The sequence below is a fragment of the Peromyscus californicus genome, unplaced genomic scaffold, assembly GCF_007827085.1.
Source record: "Peromyscus californicus insignis strain IS unplaced genomic scaffold, ASM782708v3 Scaffold_2__1_contigs__length_46816999, whole genome shotgun sequence".
Taxonomy (NCBI): Eukaryota; Metazoa; Chordata; class Mammalia; order Rodentia; family Cricetidae; genus Peromyscus; species Peromyscus californicus.
Genome location: NW_026294540.1, coordinates 15,556,458 through 15,571,404, shown reverse-complemented (window position 1 = coordinate 15,571,404; position 14,947 = coordinate 15,556,458). Strand labels below are relative to the sequence as shown.

The window sequence follows — 14,947 nt, the reverse complement described above, 5'->3', positions numbered from 1 at the left end:
CTCACGTGGCTTCGGATCTGCTGTCATTGTATGCGGCGTCCCCATTGGAGAGCAAAGACTTAATTTGTCACGGGGACTCGTGTCCTTTATACTTGCTGTTTGGTTGGACAGGATTCAGTTCGCCATCTTTTTTCCTTGTAAATTTATTATTATTATTGTTATTATTATTATTATTATTATTTTGTAGTGCCCATGGCCTCCTGTGTGCTAGGCAAGTATTTGTACCACTGATCTACACCCCTAGTCTAGAATCCTCCCTCCTGAGGGACTGCTAGGAAGGCTCGTCCAGTGTCTGGCTGGCCTAGCAGCTTTCCTTGACCCCAGGTTGGGCCTTGTTGCCCTCTGGAGACTCAGGGCTCCTCCCTTCTCCCTGGTTGGTGGCTCTTGGCTTCTGCCTCTCTCTGTTCTGGAAGCTGAGGGTCGTGTCCCCTGCGCGCGCCCCCCCCCCCCATATTTAACTTGCTTGGAGATCAATAGTAGCTCGGAGGATAGGGGAGGGCTGTGGGGATGGAGGTGGGAATGGTGCCTTCTGGAATATGTGGCGGTTTCCCCTCCCTCTGGAACCCTGACAGTTGGGTTGCCTTAGGGGTGCTTTGGAAAGACCATATTGTGACTCAACTGTGTGTCACTCAGTTCTCGCTCCTATTGTGTCCAGAGTGCCAAGCTACTGAGCAGGTGGCTTTATTTAATGTTAGTTCACTTAAACAGCTTTGGTGGCTGTCGGGTTGCCCTGGGCACAGTGGCCGCTGGGGTGGAGCTGAGTGTAGGAACGAGGTTGGCACCAAGTATCTCACTCCCGCCCCCTGTTATGCAGACTTCCCATGCTCCATGGTGTCCTGAGGGTCTGCCTGTCCTGTGCATGGCTTGATGATCCCCTGGTCCTCAACCTTCTGCCCTATGACCTTGGTACTCACGGCATGGCCTCCCTTTCCCACCAGTCTCTGGCACTGGAAAGTTAGTTATGGTGGGAATGTTCTGGAGCAGTGGTCCTCAACCTTCCTAATGTTGACCCTTTAATACAGTTTCTCATGATGATGCTAATTCATCACTCTAATTTTGCTACTGTTAGGAATCGCAATGTAAAGATCTATGTTTTCGGGTGGTCTTCAGCAATCCCCGAGAAATGGCCATGCAGCTCCCAAAGGGTCGTGACCCACAGGTTGAGAACCACTCTTCTAGAGCGTCCAGCTTTTGAGCCTTTCCAGCTTTGTAGTAAGTGAGGTTGGTACCCCCTAGGGCAGGAACTGTAATAATTTGGTTCTTAGTTTGTCATCCTCAGGATTGAACCCAGGGCCTTGTGAATGCTAGGTAAGTTCTCTGTCAACTGCGCCACATCCGACTTCTCTTTTTACCTTTTTATTTATGAAACAGGCTCTCGCCAAGTTGTCCAGGCTGAGCCTGAACTTGGAGTCTTCCTGCCTCGGCCTCCAGAGTAGCTGAGAAGACAGGCTCTGCTGAACTTGATCATTAATGATTAGAGAAGCAAGAAGCCCGTGGGACTGGGAGCCCCAGGCCTGTGGGTAGTGTGGCTGGAAGGCCGGCATTCTTCTGGAGCAGATGGTGGTGGCTGTGCGCAGCCTCGGACCATGCCGTGAGTCTGGCAACTCTGCCGAGCCAAGGTCCCAACACCCTCCTGCTTCCCCCTTTCCCAGGCTCAGCTGGCAGCTGGAGTGAACCGTGTGTAGGTGGCTCTGTCTTTATGCACTGGGTGGGCGCACGGTGACACAGTGGTCAGTGACCCAGCTGGGACCCAGCTTGTATTCCTCTGGCCCTCTGGGGAGGACCTGCCTCCTGTAAGTGAAACTTACTTTCTTTTTTTTTTCGAGACAGGGTTTCTCCGTGTAGTTTTGGTGGCTGTCTTGGCTCTCGTCTGTAGACCAGAACGATCTTGTGGCCTTGAACTCAGAGATCCGCCTGGCTCTGCCTCCCGAGTGCTGGGATTAAAGGCGTGCGCCACCAGCGCCTGGCGAAACTTATTTTCTTTGCTATGAAATAATGTGCCATGACCATTTTTTGGTCTTTCCCTTTTTTGGGGGGGGGGGGCGGGGAGCAGCAGGGTCTGTCTTTGTCAGTGTTCTGTTGCTCTGAAGAGATACCATGTCCAAGGCAGCTCTCATGAAAGAAAGCATTTAATTGGGGGCTGGCTTACAGTTTCTGAGTTTAGTTCAGGAACATCATGGTGGAAAGCAGACAGTAGATGAGAGCTGTACATCCTGAGAGAGAGAGAGAGAGAGAGAGAGACACACACACACACACACACACACACACACACACACACACACACACGAGAGAGAGAGAGAGAGAGACAGAGACAGACAGAGACAGAGACAGACAGAGACAGAGACAGGGCCTGGTGTGGGCTTTTGAAATTTCAAATCCGACTCCCAGTGTCACATTTCCCCCAACAAGGCCACACCTCCTCATCCTTCCCAAACAGTTACCCTAACTGGGGGCCAAGCATTCAAACTCGTGAGCCTGTGGGGGCCATTCTTCACTCAGACCGCCACAGAGTCTCACTCAGTCTGTAGCCCAGGCTGGCCCGGAACTCCCGGCCCAGCTTTGTGAGTGCTAGGATGACAGGCATGTGTCACCACAGCTGGCTGCCACATGTTCCCACACACAGCTTTTGCTGACTTCGTTTGGTGGCGGATGTTGTTGCCTTTGGTGTGTTTGTTGAAATAAAATACACAGCTACAAGACGGAAGGAAGGCTTTCTCGACGGCAGAAGTCTCCTGGCCTCATCGAAAGACAGTTTCATAAAAGGAGCCTATAGGAAGAAGGAAGGCCGTGGGGAGTGTGGGGGTGGCTCCCTACCGCTCACAGCTCTTTGGGTCCCATGCCCGAGGCAGTCACACAGGGTTGTGCAGGCAGGCTAGGCTGAGCATGAGCCACTTTTCTGCGGGTCACACTGTATACGTGACCCTATTGACCCTTGGCATGTCCTGGCCCATACTGGCCTGTGTTCTGGAGTACTCAGTGCAGTCTCGGGTGCCACCCACTGCTTGGTGCTCTGGGTGCCTCGGCTGTTGTGATGGCCGCATGGCCCCCATCCTCTGGAAGACGAGGTCTCATTAATGTAGCTTTGGCTGTCCTAGAACTCAGATGTCTGCCTGCCTCTGCCTCCCGAGCTCTGGGATTAAAGGCTTGCTTTTTTTTTTTTTTTTTAAATGATTGTGTGAAATGAAGCTTTTGGGGTCCATCAATATTTGTTGGGCTCCAGCTCTGAAAGTCTGGTCTACACAGCGGGAACAGAGCGTGTTGGGGAGTCCTTTGACCTCTTTGTAGCCGACCCGGATTTTTGCACTTGAGGACACAGGCCCTGGACAAGGGGGTCTGGAAGTCATGTTGAGTGTTCCCAAGACTCCTGCTTCTTGCTTGGGTCCTGGCCCAGTCAGGCTTGGGCTGGTGGTTGTACCCGATGGTTGTGTTCAGTGGGAAATGAGGAGGTCACTGACTTTGGACCTGAGCATTTGCTTCTTAAATACCGTTGCCTCGTGTAGAGCACTCGGGTTTCTGAGTGACTTGATGGCATTTTCAGAATTGTCACCAGTTTTTAACCTGCCCTGTTTTCCTCTGTGCTTTGGTGGCTTGGGAGCTCAAAGGCAAATCTGCAAGCCTGCTCTTAGTAGCATGGGTCTGTGTTTGGGTTTTTTATCCCTATCACTCTGGGCCAGGATTCCTTTGTCTTAGCTTCCAGCATTGATTTTTATCTTATCGTTGGGATTCCTAAGAATTGCCTCAGTGCTAAGGTCTAGGAGGAAGGTGCTGTCCTCTGAGTGTGGTGGGGGGTGAGGGTGCTTTTCCCACCGATGTTCCCTGGGGGAAACTGAGGCTGACTGGGGCGTGGCTTAGCAAGTTAAACTCGGAGCAAGCACCTTTGGATTCCTGTCTACCTTGGGGGATTGAGAGTGACTTTTAGTGGCTCCTAGAGCCTGAGGAAGAATGTGCCCTGGGGGTGGGATGTCATCCGTTGGTGCCTAGGGACCCTCAGGTACTGCCCTAGATGCTCTCGCGTGCCTCTGCTTCCTCTGACCCCCCTGTGTAGCACTGGATGGGAAGGGAGATGTTGAGAGCTCCAGGGGGTGGCTGGAGCTGGAATTAAGGCTGGGACTGATATGGGGCTGTCTGTGAGGGGGACTACAGCATCCAGGTGCTCTGGGGTCAGTCTTTCCTGGTTTGGGTAAGTTCCAGGGTCAATCTCTTGGGAAAGTAGCCTTGGGGTCAGCCTTTAACAGCCTGAGTGGCCTCCAGGGTTAATTGCTCCTTGGCAGGTGGCCTCAGGAGTCAGTCTCTATTGTACAGGTGGCCTTAAAAGATCAGTCTGTGTCCCTTTCTCCCTGCCCCCACCCCTCAGGCCAGTTGTCCTGAGGCTGGTGGCTGGGCTCCCTTTCTGTCTTTGGGTGCGCTTGGTTTTCTGTGACTTGTGTGTGGTTTACATCCTTGAGGAATTTGCTCCAGCCCGGGTCTGGACAGGCCAGTGTGGCTGGGAAGGACTTAGAGCAGAGTGGGAACCTTGCAGGGTGTGAAGGACAGAAAGGAGCCTGGGAGCTCTTGCCCCACAGACCTGAACCAGCTGCTCTGGGCCCATGAGCCAGGCCCAGTGGACATACCTACCCCCTGTTGTCTTCAGCAGGACCTCAGTCTCCCTGAATCTGAGTTGGCTAAGAGGACGCCAGGGACCCCCTTATTTTAGCCTGGGCTTCTGCTCTTACTGTGGGACTCATAGAGCTTCCCTGAGGCTCCTTCCTTAACCCTGAAGCCTGCTGTCACCTAGCTCAGAGCCCTTCTTAAGGCAAGTGGTGGGACATGAGGTGACCCTACAGGTGCCCTCTACCTCCTGACCGTCTGTCCCACTTACTGCCGCAGAGAGGTCTGTTCTCATACTGTGTACCCTAGTGGGAAGATCCTGCCTTCCAGTGCTGGAGGGTGGGGGCCGTGCTGGAGTTACCTTTGTGGTCTTGTGTGCGGAGGTCCTCTATTGGGGACCTCCTGAGTCTCAGAGGCCAGGCCTAGTGATGTCTCAGGCCCATCTGTCTTCATGCTAGCCTCTCCAGTCCTCCTGAGTCACTCTGAGACCATCCCCTGGTATCTCCATGGCTACAGCAACCTGCTTGACACCGAACAGCTCATAGGGCTAACGAGGCCAGCCTGCTGTGGGAGGGCTGAGATGGCCACGAGGTTGGAGGGGTGTTATTCTTGGAGGCCCTCAGGTCCTAGGGGTTTGCCCTAGGCCAGCTGAGCCTCGCTGTAAGCTCCTGGGTGGTCCCTGCTGAAACTTGGGAGACTGAGGCTGTGGCCTCAGTCCGCCTGGTCCACCTTTGCTAGCTTCCTGTCCCCATCTGTTTCCTATGCCTGGACCATGCTCTAGCCTGGGTTGACCAGTGTCTCCCTCCTACTCAAGTTCTTCAGAGAACCCTAGGATGTGACCTTCAGTGGCAAGAGACACCGTGGACATCACTATTTAGGGTGAAGTCATGTTGCAGCGGGGTGTCCCCTGAATGCAACATGGTGTCCTCATAAGAGGGGCTGACATGAAGACATGTGGACAGAAGATGGGACAGAGCCAGAGGCAGAGACAGGACTGCAGGCTGCTGGGAACAAGCTAAGGATGAGTTTTCATGGGATTCCCAGAAGGACCAGCCCCGCTCTTGATTTTGGACGTCTGGCTCCCAAACCATAAAGAATCGTGAGTACCTGGGGGGCTGCTCCTCTCCATTGTCACTCTGGGAAGTGGATGGCTTCTCAGCAGTGGCCCTAGCCATCCATACCATAAGGTGCTGTTAAAAACCTCAGTCAAGCTGGGTATGGCGGTGCATGCTGGGAATCTGTGTACTGGAAAGCTGAGGCAGAAGAATCACAGATTCGAGGCCAGTCTGGGCTGCATGGTGAGAAAAACCAACATGGCTGGTGAGGTGGCTGAGCAGGTAAAGGTGCTTGTCTTAACAAGCCTAGTGACCTGAGTTTGATCCCTGGAACCCACGTAAATGTGGAAGGAGAGAATTGACTTACTTACTAGGCGTATACATACGTGCTGTGGCCCATGCCCTCTCTACATGAGCACACACAAAAGGACGTAAAAACAGAAACTCAGGCTGGGGAGATGGCTCGCCACGCAAACAGGAGGACCTGGGTTCAGTCCCCGTGTAAAGTTGGACATGTGAGCCTCGAGTCCTGTGGTTCTCAACTTGTGGGTCGTGACCCCAATGGGGGGGGTGTCACACGATCCTTTCACAGGGGTCCCCCATCTGATATCCTGCATACATTATGATTCATAACAGTAGTAAAATTAGTTATTGAAGTAACAACCGAATAGTTGTATGGCTGGGGGTCACCACAACACGAGGGACTGTATTAAAAGGTCACAGCATTAGGAAGGCTGAGAACCACTGCTGTAATAATCCCAGTGCTTGGGAGGTGGAGACAGGATCTGCTAGGCAGCCAGGCAGCCTGGCCTACTTGGAAAGCCCCACTCCACAGTGTGAGATCCTGTCTCAAAAAAAAACCAAGGCAGACAGGGTCTGAACACCAGCACTTGAGATGGCCTCTGACCTCCCATGCGTGTGTACACACCCACCCACGTTCACACAAAGCCAAGTCAGATTGACCCGGCTGGCTCAGTGGCAGGGCCAGGCCTCACAGTGGCTGGCCAGGCCTGCACTGGCGCTCACCGCCTCTGCCTCGTGCTCCCTCTGCGCTTGCCACGTTGGCCTCAGCTGATTCTCCTTCCGTATGCCTCCACCCCAGGGCCCTTGCGCATTCTCTGCTGAGGTGCTCCCCCGCCCCCAGCTTTGCTCCCCACATGACCTGTCCTGAGGGCTCTTTCCTGATTTGTCAGGACATTACACCCTTGCCTGGCTGAGCCCAGCTATCCTCTGTCCTCTAATGCGTGGCATTGTCTGTCACCCCAGCTACACCCCAAGTTCTAGAATGGTGAGACTACATGGTGGGCACAGGGCACCTGCCCCAGGACTGCCGGGGGTCTGAGTCTACTGGCATCTGTCCTCATGTCTGATGTCTTTGTCAGGATTTCGGTGCAGGGGTCCAGTGTGCTCTTTCCCCAAGACTGTGCCTACTCTGGGCTGGTGTGGAGCAGCCTAGGTGCCGCCCAGCCTCAGTGTCTGAATTTGTAAAATGGGTGACTGCCTTTAACAGCCTGGCATGTGTGTGGGTGGATGTGAGCCTTGTATCCACTGGCCTGCCCATGCCTGACTCTTGGGAACAGGTGTGCACACTGGTGTGACGTCTGTGGGTATCCGTGCCAGAGGCATCTCTCTGCTCTGGTGCAGAGCAGGTTGGGTATATCAGAAGTCTACAGTGCCTGTCCTGGGTCACTAAACCTCGGCCACTAGAGTGCCCAGTTCACTGTTTTTCAGATAGGGAAACTGAGGTACACAGTAGTGTTACCATTGTGCCCTTTCCTGGGTGACAGGTGGCCCAGGCAGTACGGAGTCCATCCTTGGGGTCCTTCCCTCTGAGTGGCTGGGGACAGTCCCCTGCCCTCATGCCTCTCTGGTCACTGCAGCTCGTTCTCAGGGTCACCCTCCAAGGCTCTAGGGCTTTGGCTGGCTCTGCAGTGTGGGAGGCTGACCCTGCTCTCTCGGCTTCTCCTTGTCAGTTATAAATAGCAGCCACAGCACTGACAGGAAGCTGCATTCCACCACTGAGTCCCCCACTGTGTCCCCCGGCACCTGGGTTCTGTTCCTGTCCTTGTCACAGCTCTGTGGGAACACCACAGCAGGGGCTGCACTGCAGGTTTGCTGTGTGACCTTCAGATTTGTGCTGCCTTCTCTGGGCCTTCGATTGCCTTGGCTGGGCATCTGGGCCCCCTGGGTGCTGGAAAGAGTGTTTGGGAGTCATTGAAACGTGTATGGCTGAGAGAGAGGAGCTGGCGTGGATGGGGCATTGCTGCTCTGGGCAGGGGGAGCTGACAAGGTGATGCTGTGGGAGAGCCTTGGCACCAGAGGCCATCTCTTTTTGCTGTGCTGCATCTACTACCTACATACCCTCTCTGACCTGTGGACAGCGCTTCCCCCATTTTCCTACCAGAAGGTGACAGAAAGGGCTCTGAAGCAAGAGAGGGCTTCATGGGGTCCTGGGTGGTGGTTGTCACTCTGTGCCTGTCACCACAGTTGGCCTTTGTCCTTTCAGTACTGCCATAGGGGACCTGGTTCCGTAGTGGTCCAAGGGCCAGGGTTGTCTGAGCATCTTTGAGTGGCTGTGAGACCCCATCCTAGCTCACAGCCTTTCCAGTCCTCATTCCTGCTGGCCGCTTGGCCTTCTGGAAGCTTCCCACACGTGCCTCACCCCGCTGCCCAGCTGTGCCTTGCAAGCTCCATCACCTGGCCTGGTGATGCCTGGAGGACTCACAGAGGTTAAGAGGCTTCTCTGGTGCCAAGTATTGTTCCTGTGGCCTCAACTGTGCAGGCGGGGGGTGGGGAGGAGAGAATTTCCTGTGGCTGTGGTGGGTCTCATGACTGGTCAGAAAAACAAAACCCCAAACCTCGAAAATAGTTACTCACGAACACTGATTGATAGTTACTTCTTGTCAACTTAGAGCCAAGGTCTGCAGTGATAGGCTCCACCAGAGTCACATATTCAAAAAAGGCTAGAGTGCATTCCTGGGGATGGATCTGCGTCATACGGGTGGCGGATCTGGGCATGCCCACTGCGCCCTGTGGAAATGGAGAGGCTGAATTACCTGGACCCCCAAATCACAGATGTTAGGGTTCACGATTGATGGGGTGTGGCCCTGGGAGTTCCCTGGAGGCTCTGAGGCGCTTATTTTGGAGCCTTTAGAAGAATAAATCCCCAAATAATGCCGAGTGTTGGATGCTGTATATTTTGACACATGGCAGAGGAGAGTGAAGGCTGCAGGTGGGACTTGGGTTCGAATCAGCTGGAGCCGGGGGTGGGTGAGGTGATCTTAGGTGTATGGATGGGGTCTTCGCAAAAAGGCTGGAGGCAGGGCTGAAGAAGGAGGGGAGCAGTGCTCTATGTCCCTAGCTGTGGGGGGGCGAGACCCCCCCCCTCTCTGTTTGTGTTTCTCACCCCCAAACCGAGAGTGGAAATGGATTTTATCTGTTGTCCGGTCATGTCACTTATTACAACCAAAGAGGAAGCCCATGCTGAGCCAGTGCGCGCTTAGGGCTAGGGATGGTGGCTGTCCCTGACCCAGGACATTGGTGGTCATTATGTCCTTGGATCTGGGCAACAGGATGTGGAGCGACAGGAGAGAACTACATCTTGAAAGGGAGGCAGGGAGGCTGAGGTGGCTGGGGAGGCTGGGGGAGGCTAGGAGGCAGGGGGATGGTCTGTGGTCTTACGTTCTCTCTTTGTATTTTATTCCCTCAAAGCCAGTGTGTACCCAGCCCCATGTGGATGGCCAGGGAACAGTGTGTCTCTAGCTTATCCCATGACCGACGGCAGTTGCTTCTCCGGGATGCTCTCCCAGCCATGGCCTTGTCTCCGAGGGGCAGGTGCCCTGGGTTCTCTGCTGCAGGCAGTGCCCAGAGGCCAATTCCCCAGCTGCAGAGAAAGGCGGAAATTGGTGGCTCCTGTCCCAAGGCCTCTGGGCCTGTCGCCAGAAACTGGAGCAGCAATTAAATGAAATGAGATCCTTCAATGCAAGTGTCCCCCCCGGCTGCCTCCCAGGCAAGCTCTGGAGGCTGGGCTGACTGGGGGTGCCCTCGTGGGGTTAGGTGCAGAGGCTGCAGGGCGGAAGTGGGTTGTGTCTACCAGCCTGGGCTAGGAGGCAAGGAGATAAGGAGATGGGGCGCTTAAATGGAGCTCACTGGACACTGCCACCAGCTTCTCTCACGGGAGACTGGCCCAGGCTGCCTTGGTTGGGTGTGGGCTTTTCCCACCCACATCTTTCTGCTTCCTTGGGCCGGTGTATCTCTCCTGGCCTGGGCTCCGTCGTGTCCTCGTGGCGGAGTTCATGGGTCTCGTCATTCTGCGTGAGGCATGCTGTAGCCTGCTGTCCCAGTGAGCGAGCTGTGTGGCCCTGCCAGTTTGTAGGTCAGCAGTGGGTGAACAGTGACAGCTTTGTGTACCACCCAGCCTGGAGTTTCCCAGGCTCAGGAAGGTTGGCCTTAGACCCCAAGGGCATTCTGGGAATCTCGGACTTCCCTCTCTCACCACACCCCCATAGCCCTCAGCGTGTTTACATCACGCTGCCTCAGTTTCCCTGTATGTAAAACAGAGATGAGACAGTGCTACCTTTCTTGGCTTGTGAACTAGAAGGACTTCAGAACGAAGCCACTGGCCATTGTCACTGTCCCAGTCGTCATTAGACCTGTGTCAAGACCCGTGTCTTACGGGTTGATGTCATCTGGGTAGGGGCTGTCATGGAGGGTGTGTTTCGTGATTGGTGGATCATGGTGCGCAGAGACCGCTGAACCCTCCTGCACACACTGGAGAACAAAGGGGAATAGGTTTGGGCCCTTCCCCAAAGGTGCCTGCCCCTGTGCCTGGGAGACCACTCTGCCAAGGTACGCCTCTGCCAGGCAGGGCTTGGGCCTTGGCAGCCATGTTTCCTCTAAGTGGGGAAGTTAGAGACAGTCTGAGCATAGCCCAGCCTCTGAGGGAACTCCTGGTGTACGGGAGAAGGGGGGCTCTGTCTCATCCCCCTTGCCGTAGTGTTTTGAGACAGTGTCTCATGTAGCCTAGGTTAGCTCAGGCTGGGCACTGCTCACATTCCTAGGGCGGGCATTGTGGGTCCATCCTAGTCAGTATTTGATTCTGCCCACTGGAGCTCCCCTTTGTAACAGCCAGAAATGCCTGCAGACTTTGCCCGGTGTCCTTGGGGCACACTCCTCCCACGGCCCTTTGGTGTCTTCTGGGGCAGGGAAGCCACATGCAGCTGAGTCTGCTGCTGCCCAGGCCTGTTCCTACAAAGGTTCTGTTTCTGAAGTGCTTCCGGGGTCTGCCAGGCCCTGCAGATGCCATGACCCTGCCACCTCTGTCTTGGCATTTCAGTCTGGTGGGCATGGGTTATTCTGAGGGAGGGGGGCAGGTGGTCCAGTGAGGAACAGTCAGCCTGGGGTTGCCATTGTCTCCCCCCCCGGGCCCCAGTAAACCCTATTCAGAGAAGGGCTCTAGGCTGCTTTAGGATTCTGTGAGTGGCCTTGCCCAGCATGTGGAGCCCATGGTGTGTGGCCTCTCTGCAACATCAGACATCCGTAGCCCTTCTCCGCAGGCCCTGGGAGCCGCCCAGCACAGATCCCTATGGGGATTAAGTGGGTTCATTTGATCGCGAACGTGAATTTGAGCAGGCAGCTTATCTCCTCTGAGATAAAAGCTGGGTAGGCCATGAGCCACCTGGCCTGCGGAGGAAGCGCAGGATTTTATCCTTCACCCCCTTGCTTGCCCTGCTAGGGGCCTGCTGGCATTCCTTGCCAGCCTCTGGGACTTGGCGCTAGGGACCAGGGCTGTGGGGCAGCCTGAGGCCTGTGCCTAGTTGAGGAAGTCCATGGTATATCTATTTACATATTCAGTTTTCATGTCCCCATGTGTTGGACAAAGTCCCCCGGAGAGGGCAGTGGAGTTGCCCAGTGTATCCAGCAGCCCTTGACAGTAGCTGACTGTGGAAGCTATGGTACCAAGTGGAAATGACTGGGCACAGAGTCAGGGGAGGGAAGCTGTGTGCTTTGGTCCTAAAGAACCTGTGCCTTCTGTGCATGCTCTGCAGGAAAGCTTTAATGGCCAGATCATTCAGAGCTTGTGTGGGGAGGGGACTTGGATGGTGTGGGACTCTCACGGGCAAAGCGACAATCATCCCTACCTGTTTCTAAGATGTCTAGGGTGGAGGTGTTGGCATGGAGACCCCGCTGCTGTGGCTCTCAGGGCTAACAGGAATGGTGATACCCCCACTGTACGCTGAGGCTGGATCTGTTCTAGGCACGCTGTGGGTGGAGGTTCTTTTTCCATTTCAATCACTGCCAAGGCCAGGCCCTAAACTGGAGTCCAGCCCAGGGCCTTCTGGCTCGGAACAGTCCTGCCAGAGGGATAGTGAGGGGTTCTGTGCTGCCTCACTGGGGCTTCCCCGTCTCTTGCTACATTTTCTCACCTGTGGGCCTTCTTCCCACCTACCTCAAACATGGTGTCTACTTCTGCCAGACAGGTCTCAGCTCCTGGTGTTTACAGGAGGCCCCAGGTAGTCCTGCGTGGGGAGCTGGGGTGGGAGGGAGTGGGGGAGTTACAACGAGATGGGGCCAGTGGCTCCCACAGACCCTGCCCACCCATTGGCTGGCTCCTTCCATTGACCAGCTTCCACTCTTGGTATGAGGCTTGGTATAAAATTTCACAAGTTCTTAGGAAGAGATTTACTTCTCCAGCTCACAATCCTCTGATGTTTCTGTGTGTATATGAGTTTTAAGCACACTTTGACGAGCTGTTTCTTTTGTGTGTGGATCATGCATGTGGAGGTCAGAGGGCAGCAGGTTCCTTCTCACTGGAATGTTCCGAGTGTTCTAGGCTGGCCAGCCAGGGGATTCAAGACTCCTGTTTCAATCTCCCATATTGCCATCACTGGGGCACAGGTGCATGCCAACAGACCCTGACTTCATCGTATGGGTGGGGGTCCAAATTCAGGTCCCCACAGTTGGGAAGGAAACACTTTGCCCACTGAGCCATCTCCCCGCCGTTATTTCAAACACATTTCTTTTTCTCATTTAAAAATACATAATCATGTGACAGGAAAGACAGATGGCTCAGCAGTTGAAGGCACTGATTGCTCTTCCATGGGACCCAGGTTTGGTTCCCAGCACCCACACGGCAGCTCACAGCCACCTGTAACTCCAGTTCCGGGGATCTGATGCCCTCTTCCGACGCGCGTACTACGTAGTTGTAGGCGGAGCACTCATGCACATAAAATAAACATAAATGCATTTTTAAAAGATGATGTAATTGACCTGTTCACACAGTCGAATATTACTCAGCCACAAAATGGAACGAAGCACCACGTGTCGTGTTGTCCACGTGTCGTCTGCCCCCCCCGCCCCCCAGCACTACATGGAGTACCATGGAATAAAAGAGTACTCAAGTGCCAAGGTGTGTGAGCCGTTGAGACATCCAGGAAGGACAAACCCATGGAGAACCGAGGAGCCGTGGGGCGGGTACTTGAGAGACTTCAGTGTGGACAGGGTCACTTTTAGGGTGGCGGACTGTTCTGGAACTGGATAATAATGGTTCTCCAGTGTTGGGTGTACCAAACACCCTTGAATTACTCACTTTGTAATGAATCTGTTACATGAATTTCATCTCAATAAATACATGTGAAAACCAATTAAGATTTTTTTTTTTAATTTTTAATTTAACATTTATTTTGGGGACTGGAGAGATGGCTCAGTGGTTCAGAGCACTTGTTGCTCCTGCAGAGGACTCAGGTTCGATTCCCAGCACCCACAGAGTGACTTACAACCGTCTTTAACTCCAGTTAGAGAGGATCCGACACCTTCTTCTGATACTGGCATACAAGTGGTGCACAGACATTCATGCTGTCAAAACACCCATACGCAGATACTTTAAAAATTACATTTATCTTGTGTGTCTGTGTGTGTGTGTGTGTGTGGGTGGGTGTGGGTGTGGGTGTATGTGGAGTGTACACACACACCCACACCCACACCCACACACATCTGCCATGGCGCATGTGCGGAGGTCAGGGGACAACTTGCAGGAGTCAATTCTCCTTCTAAAGCTATGTGGGTCTCAGGAACTGAACTCAGTCGTCAGCTTTAGTGGCCAGTGTCTTTACTGCCGTGCCATCTCCCTGGTCCTAATATTTCTTTCTTTTCTTTCTTTCTTTTTTTTTTTTGGTTTTTCGAGACAGGGTTTCTCTGTGTAGCTTTGGAGCCTGTCCTGGAACTCACAGAGATCCCCCTGGCTCTGCCTCCTGAGTGCTGGGATTAAAGGTGTGCGCCACCACCGCCCGGCAGTATTTCTTTATTAAGTGGCCTCAATTCTGCTTGGCTTCCACAAGCGACACTCTGAGACGGGAGATGGGATGTTAAGCCAGCCGGAAAGTAGCAGTGGGAGAATTTGAATTTGGACCTCACCCTATGCTGAGATGAGGAGTTGTGCTCTAGGGCCTTGCTCCTGGCCGGGCATGGGCCCGTGGATGCCCCTGAGTGCTGCCCTGAGTGATGGGCAGGCTCACTTGCTTGTGTATGTGTGATCTGGAGTCCCTGGGTCACAGTGACAATGGACATAGCCTTGTCACCCCAGTGGAGCTGGAAGAGTCACAGGCTCATGTCCCCAAACAGAAACCTCCAACTGGACCAGGCTGAAGTCAGTACTGCCTGCTCCTGGAGTATAGTGGTGGGTCCTCTCACCCCCTTCTCCCATGTGGCCTTGTCTTCCAAGCACATGCTGAGCTAGGCTGAAAGGGCTTCTAGGTATAGTGTCTGATGATACCCCTCCACTCCCCTCTGTGAGCCTCAGTTTCTCCAGTTGTAGGATGGGCCCAAGAGGGAGATCGGGATCAACATCTCAGAATGCAGAGCTACAAAGCTGGGGATGTGGTGTGGAGGGTGAAGGGGTGATGAGGTGTCACCCCGTTTTGCAGACTGGACACATTGAGGTGACTCAGGGTGGCTCAGCCCAGGCTGGCAGCAAGCACAGGGCACGAGGGTGGTGTGGCCAGGCAGCGGGCGGATCCTCACCGTCTGCCTCAGTGCAGTGTTCTGTTTGCAGGGAGATGGAGGCACTTCCCTCTTGGAGTTTCCTTGGGCACTGTGGGGTGGACAAATGTGGCAGACGGTGTCCGCTGTCACAGGGACTTTGTGAATGGTGTGTGGGGAGCAAGGATCCACTTCTCCCTTCAGTGACACCTTCAATGCCAGCTGCCTCTTCCATCCTGGGTTGCAGGACTCTTGACTGTCCCCTGAGCCCCGGGTGACAGATCTCTTTAATCCGCCTCTTGACCCAGGCAATTAATTGCATTCTGGCA

The 14,947-nt window shown here is 54.1% G+C and overlaps 1 protein-coding gene across 1 annotated transcript in view; it reads left to right on the top strand.

Moving 5' to 3' along the window:
- The first annotated feature begins 3,182 nt into the window (after positions 1-3,182).
- Ncor2 (nuclear receptor corepressor 2) overlaps positions 3,183-14,947 on the top strand; it is a 164,958-nt gene continuing 153,193 nt past the window's right edge. Inside the window, 1 exon segment of the mRNA XM_052755477.1 lies at positions 3,183-5,686. The gene's annotated coding sequence lies outside the window, so the exon portion shown is untranslated.